Here is a 7,500-nt window from a genome sequence, read left to right on the forward strand (position 1 = left end):
ATGCAATGTCACGCCATTGATCTTTAAGAAACTTTGTGTCGTGTCTTTAATCTACTAATTACATCCCATCTTTGTTTTGTCTCATTATCGTATGTTATTATAATTGAGTGTCATAGCACCGGCAACACCTTGTGCGGCTATGTGGTCTAGTGGTATGACACTCGGATCGGAAGATCCTGGGTTCGAGCCTCGCTCGGCGCATAGTTGAGTCCTTGGAAAAGATCCTTTACTCACAGTTTCGCACCGTATTCATGTGTAAAATGAATACCTGGTCGTTAAGAGCGTTGCCTCTGTCGGAAAAAAATTGTAATATCGCCTAACAGGCGTCATGTCTCGTTCTACGTGTTAAGTGTTGCTGTTGATCAGGGGCCCTATGTAAAGCGTTTTGAGCACGTTTAGTGGATATTGCCCTATATAACAGCTATAAAAAAGAAGCTAGAATCACTCATTCCTTTTGTTGCAAATAACTAGCAGAATATTACTTTTAAAGGTCATTTGTTAGGAGTGATTAAACAATTGTTATTATTTATTTTGAATTCCGCCATCGATTAAAAATCAATCCCTAATTATTTTTCCCACTGCCACGAGTGTGTCACATGAGATAATAAAACGATCACTAATTATTTCTCTTCATCTCACGAATACGTGTCATGACTTTAAAAACAATTACAGGTTTTGCTATTTTCATACCAGTACTGATTTCAAGTGTATTATTAGGAGGGGGAGGTGGATGGGGGTTAACTCTGCATGGCATGTTGAGTACTTGTATCACAAGCAAAGATAGTGACATTAATTCTGGTTTAAGTCAAATGTTATTTCTGACTTTATTGTCCACCCAGCATTGATCGGATTGCTGGATTGGATTGGTCTGGCTGAGAGTAGATCTGTGAGAAACTAGTCATGTACTCAAAGGGTAGTGAGCAATTGCTATACTCGTTCTAACGCTACACAAAGTGGATCAGACCGTATCCATCGTTAACTAAAATAAAACCCCAAAAAACTTTCGAAGGACTCAATTATGCGAGGCTCGAATCCAGGACCTTCGGATCCGAAAGCGAGTGTCATACCACGAGACCACAAAGCCTGACACTAACCACACAAAATCGTCAGAGAAGAAGACGAAGATCATCACGGTAAAAGTTAATTGTGAATTGTAATCAATAGCTCAACCAGTGGAATCATTTGTATCCTTGACCACTTCTAACAATTCACTTTTTATTTTCGTTTGGTGATCATCGTCTTCTTTTGTGAGGTAATTTTTTGGTCTGTTTCAGGCCTTTAGTTTGTCATTGTGTAATGAGATAAAATAATGTTGATTTTTTTGTTTTAGTTTGATTAATTTCAGTAAAAAAAATACAAGAATGACGTGTTCAGAGCGTCATCAATAAAATGAATAATTTGATGTCACTCGACTCTTTAGTATATCTTTGCCTTTGTACTGCCGGTAGGTGATACGTTCCCAATAAAGTCTTTTAAAAATACTATAAACGTTAAATGGTACACATAGATTTGTGTGTGAGTTCGATTAATCGAAAGCCACGATTAAATTCCATGGGCCTTATGGTTCTGAAGGATTACTTTATAGAGGTATTGTCTTGGATTTGCAAAACGATCTTAATCAGTTCTGAGGTTTCCAGTTGGTGGTGACAGATCTAAGAGCGGTCAATAGTTTATCCTCATTCTATCGGAATTGCACGTTAAACTCCCAAGTTTCTTAGTATAAAGCACAGTTTAATTTGGCCAAATAAATTAATAATTCCTAATAGGCTGTATTTTATCATGGATTCTTGCGAAATGTATCCTGTACGCTGTGTACTTATTTGCAGGTCTGATAACCCAAATTGTTATGGGCTCATTGTTGTAATGAAAACACTCTCAAACCAACGCGAAATACTGTCCATTACAACAATGTTAAATCAAGCCTATAATTGTGTTCGGTGATCAGACCTGCAAATACGTAGATCATATCCCATCATCACGAGGAATGCACACACACACGCACACACACACACACACACACACATATATATATACATATATATATATATATAAATATATATATATATATTTATTATATATATATACATGTGTGTGTGTGTGTGTGCGTGTGTGTGTGCGTGTGTGTGTGTGTGTGCGTGTGTGTAAAGTGATTAGCGTCTAACGTAGATAAGTGCTATGTTAATGCTTATTTTATTTATTTTAGTTTTTTATTGTAATAACATTTTCTCGAAAAATAAGCCAAAATTGTCAAATCAAGGTTTAGCATGATGCAAACCTTTTTTAATAAGTCGGGGCATTAAAGTCTCCAAATAAAGAACCCTTATCAAAATAACAAAATAAGACAAACCAAGTTTTATTTTTTGCTATAGATATAAAATTATACTCTTAAAATAATGTTTGCCCACATGGGGACCAACACAATTTAAGTTTTCTGACATGTTATATAAAGTATAACTTATGTAATCAATTTCTTTTGCGTGGCCTCAAAGATAAATACTAAAGGTCAGCAACAGGAAATTAGATTTTGAACATAATGGGTGGTGTTTGCGTGTGTGTTTGTGTGTGTGTGTGTGCGTGTGTGTGTGTGTGTGAGAGAGAGAGAGAGAGAGAGAGAGAGTCAGGGGAAGGCATACAATACATATCCATATTTATTTGATTTATATCCGAAAAGCAACTATCTAGAAAATGTTAAGTTCCCAATAGACTTTTAAAAAGAAGATTTGTGTTAGAAAATACCGAAGATTGTATGACAGTTCAGCCGTACTCTGAAAATAAAACACATTTTTAACATTATGTTGATAAAACTTGCCTTTAAATATGGATTGATTTAATGACCCTTATTTTGTCCCAAAAAAAAAAACCCCAAAAAACAACAACAAACCCAAACAACTCTCAAACCTGAAAATTCTGAGCATTGTGCTATTATTAATGATGATTTATTTCTACAGATAATATTTTGTAGTTTTGATCCCAAAAATTGACCGTGAAAGCCAAACATATGAAACTGGAGTTGTGATAACACACTGGTGTCTCTCATATACTTTTAAGATAATTCATTTTCAACAGTTCTAGTCTTATGAGAAAGACCTCCAGCCTACGGACACTTCCAAAGCTGTGAGTTGCACGTTCTGTTTGTAGAAATGTGACAGACTGCATCAAAACGGCATTATGTCGGAATGAGCAAGATTTTAAAATAATATAACTTCAAAACCAAAATGATCATCAATGTGAAATTTTGATTTTAGTCTATTTATTTAAAAAACTATATTCAATCTTCTAATCATTTCTTTTAAAATTAGGGTTGGGGTTAACATTGTTCTGTACAGTCCATGATAATGTTTTGACAACAAGCACAGACGTATTGCCATATCTAAAAATGATAAAACTATGTTTTTTACATATAGACTCACGAGCAACTTAGAAACCTTTTTAAAATTAAGCTTAATTCTATAACCCGTTGATTTAAATTATTATTAATGTAATCTGCCAATTCTGATGTTGGGAATGTCCCCATGTAGCTAGATTTATTTGTGAGCACAATGCCGACTTTATTAACAACGCCGTCCTCTCATCTCTCATTTACCTTTAGTGTCTCACACATCATGTTTTGTTAACATAAGATTCTATTACATTTAGCTATTGTTTATTGTTATATATTGAAGACAACACATTATTCAATATTCTCCATGTAACTTAGTTTTTACATGATACAAGTTGGAGGCAGTGGATCAAATTAATTTATTGCGGATGTCAAAGTAAAGTTCCAAAGATCTGTCCCGAATTGCTGCGGACAACTGACAAATAACAACTGATGCAGAGGGTATGCTTTTGTCACCCAGTTCGGCCCCTTGACGATTATGCGAACAATCAATACGATAGTCATGCAACAAAGTTAACTGGTGACGAAGAATTAAGTCACTGCACTAGGAGATCAAAATTCAAATACTTATAGAGAGGCTAGTATTTCTTTTAAAATTTTTATCTTGAAGGCCTAATTATTCTGTCAAATACGTATCCATCGTTGAAAGACTTCAAAACAGAGGTAAATGTAACTATGAAATGGTTCAGATTGCACCGTATCCACCCTTGCTCTCTCTTTCTCTCTCTCTCTCTCTCTCTCTCTCTCTCTCTCTATATATATATATATATATATATATATATATATATATATCATATCATATATATACATATATGTTGGTGGGTACTTTTAGGTACGAGAGTGCTCGATAAAGTTGGTAGAGAAAATATAAAATATAAATAAAGTCACTCACTTATTTTTGGCCGAGACGTATGTTTCTATGCTCTCCATGTCGTCTGACGACATGGAGAGCATAGAAACATACGACTCGGCCAAAAATATGTGAGTAATTTTATTTATTTTAAATATATATTATATATATATATATATATATATATATATATATATATATATATATATATATACGTGTATCTAAAAAACTATAGTGGGCAACCCGTTAATTGATCTTCTGCTAGGCTTATATAAAAATTCTTAACGTCTATTGGATATCTCCAATTGTATTAAACTTACCAGTATAAATTATATATCAAAATGTGCGTCATTTATTCTTTTTTTAGGTCACCAAATTTTGTTTAGCTGCCATTTCTTGATTTCAATGTATCATTTTTGAAAGAACCCTTACTCCAACATGTCGATCGAAGAAATCACTTTGAAAAAATTATGCAATACACAGCGTTCTATGACTGAGTTCATTACTGTAGAGAGAGAGAGAGAGAGAGAGAGAGAGAGAGAGAGAGAGAGAGAGAGAGAGAGAGAGATGTGTATCCCTAAACATCCAAAAATGACTGAAACGTTCTTATGCTGACTCATGGGTATGCGGACAATTCAAAAGTGGGTTATATGACTTACTGGAACTCCACTAGCATTTATGAGCAGGTTTGCAGTGGTCGTCCACAAAGTGCATCAACCGCAGCAAATCTACCAAAGAAATTTGGCAAACTTAATCGAGCTATTAGGTGGATAAAACAATTTGACATTTACTGAAGGCTTGGAGTTTCATAGGGAAAAGATGGATAAATCGTTCGAAAAATCCTGGGTTTCAGAAAGGTTTGGGCCCGTAGGATATCGGGAATGCTTACATAAACACATGATCACACTGAAAGAGGAAGTTTTCTTGAAGTCGTAGAAGTACCCCCCCCCCCCCTCCCACCTTTTTTTTCCAGTTCTTTAGCTCCAAGTGACTTTTTTTCCTTTTCTTAAGACTTAAGAGACACCTCAAAGCAGTGAGATGGTGAGTCGCAGGCGGAGGTGGCTTAATGGTGTCGAAGTTTACCACGTTAATAGCATTCAATAGTCTGATGTCACGTCCGTCCAGCAACGAGCAGCTTGGTTCGAAACAAAGATAATTGGTATTTTTTATTCTTCATGCTGGCTAGAACTTTTTCACATGTCATGTGATCAAAAGATGTAAAAGTTAAAACATGATCAGATCTTAATGATTTTCTCCTCTGGATAATATTATATGCTCGTCGGAGAAGTATTTCATAAGGCGTCCGCCATTGTTCCGATAGTCTAGAACCAGTTACTAAGTTACTATGCGTCATTACGAGGGAAGTGACGTCACGACTGTTGAACACTAGTCTTCTTCGACGCGATGCAATAACTGGTGCATCATTGGCGGCTCTACGTGGATGTAAACAATGACTGTTGAAATTGAAAGTGTTAAACGAAAAGAAGATACAATGAGCTTTATTTCGATACCTTTGTCGTATCTATTATAGTTCTGAAAATACAAGAGCCGCATCAAGATTTTCAGTCTACGCTTGTAATAAACACATTTTAATTTGTGAAAACAGTCAGGGAATGGGGGGGGGGGAGACTTATCTTTGAGATGAATCTCTCTTATCTCTACCACCGGTCGTTCTATTACCGTAGAACATAATTTGCACGGATTTAATCCCGTCACGAGTGAAGGTTTTAAAAATAATATTTACAGTCATTGCCTGACGAATCGCTTACTTAATGAATAAAAATATTTGTCTACTGCACTGGATGCACAAACTGGGTTTCCTTTATTTGTAAATTTATCAACTTCATATTTATTTTGCTACCAAAAAGACTGAAGTGAATGTTGTGGCGCTGAAATAATATCTTTCCTCTAGGTGAAAAGAAGATGCTTTGAAATAAGATATTAGATAGATCACTACCTGGATAAGGATAATGGATTCAAATATTATTCATGTACACAAAAGAATGCTATTTTATCAATATTTTTTTTTGTAAATAGATCTCTTATAATATGAGATAATGTTTATCCAGTGTATAATTTACGTGGTTACATCACGCTTAAAGCCCTTCATCGTGGTTTATTTAATTCCCTTGCGTAGCAAAAGGAACTAACTATCAGATCACTACTCCTCTGTAAGGTACATTTTTGCACAAAAGCTTGAGAGATATCCCTGAATGCTTGTAGGCAGGTCATAATAAGACACATCTGTTAAAGAAGAATGCCGGTGTCGATGGACATGGCTAGAAATCACGACAAATTATAATAATATTAACTACACCTTTTATACTGATTATTAGAATGTCTTGGACTCTCTCCAAACTGACTATTTTCAGGAATATTCCCGAAATGCCAAACTTACTCAACACCAAAAAAAAAAACAATGGAATTTTTACACTCAAACTCAAAATCAATAAATACATACTGTACATAATTAGTTCTGTTGGACAAAATTTACAAAACAACATTTAGTACGTATTGCTATAACAAAGATTTTTCCTCAAGTTTTGTGATGTATAGAACACATCTGAATATGAAACATGTTCATGGCATTGTAATAAATGCAACGATTTTTAAGTAGTTGGTACGGAGAGGGTTAATGTATTTATATAATAGAATATTCCAAGGCTTCAGCAACATCACAAAGCGCGCAGTGTGGATAATCCGATTAACTAAATTTTCACCAGAAAACTCGATTTCTAAAAATCTATTGATTTAATTTTTTTAAATTGAGCTTTATATAGCGCAATATCCACTAAATGTGCTCAAAGCGCTTTACTATGGGTCCCTGGCCAACAGCAACATTTAACATGTAGGACGGGACATGACGCATTTTAGGAGATATTACAATTTTTTGGACAAAGACAATGCTGTTAATGGCCAGGTACTCATTTTACACTTGAGTACGGTGAGAGAAGGACTCAACTATGCGCCGAGCTCGAGGCTCGAACCCAGGACCTTCCGATCCGAAAGCGAGTGTCATACCACTAGACCACATAGCCGAACAAAATAATACTCGATAGGTATGTGAAGGACGAGTTTCTGGACAAATGTTTAAATATATTATGTCTATTCAGAGTTAGTATGGCAGTTAATTGGTTAAGTCTTTTGTTTTGCGGAATATAAGATATGCTAAAATATATTTTGCTCAGTATTGTATTTAATCATGCATGGAATAGTTTAAAATAAATGTTGATTTCATCTGTCACGTCACTAAATCTTCATAAAATGCACT

This window comes from Berghia stephanieae, chromosome 5 (genome assembly GCF_034508935.2).
Source record: "Berghia stephanieae isolate SIO BIC M18660-M18661 chromosome 5, UCSD_Bste_1.3, whole genome shotgun sequence".
In the NCBI taxonomy this organism is placed as follows: domain Eukaryota; kingdom Metazoa; phylum Mollusca; class Gastropoda; order Nudibranchia; family Aeolidiidae; genus Berghia; species Berghia stephanieae.